Genomic DNA, 1010 nt, shown 5'->3' with positions numbered 1-1010 from the left:
TTCCGTTGCATAGCTGAACAACTATGGCAAGCCCAAACACACGCCTGAGTAAGCGTCTTTTTTGTCATAGCCCTAGCTCGACTCAAGCAATGCGAGTTGAATGCCTAGCGGGCATCTTGTTTACTTTGTTTCGAATATAGAAACAAAGTTACTATAGACAAAGTTACAAAGTTACGGTTACTTTAGAGTCAAAATACACTTGCCAGAGCAATTTGCGTGGCGCGTGGAATGGCGTAGGCAGGGAGACAGCAACATCAAAGGGTTCCGCCGCGAGTTCCATAACTGTTTATAATATAACATTTATAGTACGCGCGTGCTGATTGGTCGAGAAGCGTGTTTCTATTTAACAATTAGTCGCCGAAGGCGAGGTGATTACAAGCCTATATTCACTGAGCCGAAGGCGAAGTGAATATAGGCTTGTAATCACCGAGCCTGAGGCGACTAATTGTTTTAGTATAATTTCAGTATTGAAAAAGTTTTATTTATAAATACAACTGATACACGTGTTTATTTTATGAATATAATTTTGATTTTGAGTATTTTCAGCCATGTTTTTTTGGGGAAAAGCAATAGTTACTGCTCAGACTGCTCTGAGCAGTAACTATTGCCTCAGAGTTACTGCTGAGGGAGCCAATCAGAATGCTCAAAGGCCATTTTTCAATACTGAAATTATACTAAAACTGCATAGAAACACGGGAATTTTCCCGCCGAACTTGACAAGCGAAGTGATGTAATGAGAATTTGTAATTGAATCGAATTATAATATTTGTACAAAATCTTTTTATTAAGTTATATTATAAAAGAAATAGAAAACATTTTTTCCTGTGTTTCTATAAATTATAGAAACACTTGTGGGAGTTTGGGAGAACTCGAAATAACGTGGAAAAACTCGCCCTACGGGCTCGTTTTCCCACTGATTATTTCTCGTTCTCCCAAACTCCCACGCGTGTTTCTATAACTGTATAGAAACACCAAAAATGTTTTCTATTTCTTAAATATCATTGAACTGT

The sequence above is a fragment of the Dendronephthya gigantea genome, unplaced genomic scaffold (assembly GCF_004324835.1).
Source record: "Dendronephthya gigantea isolate DGI-Jeju-01 unplaced genomic scaffold, DenGig_1.0 000092F, whole genome shotgun sequence".
Lineage (NCBI taxonomy): Eukaryota > Metazoa > Cnidaria > Anthozoa > Malacalcyonacea > Nephtheidae > Dendronephthya > Dendronephthya gigantea.
Note: the sequence above shows the minus strand (reverse complement) of the source record.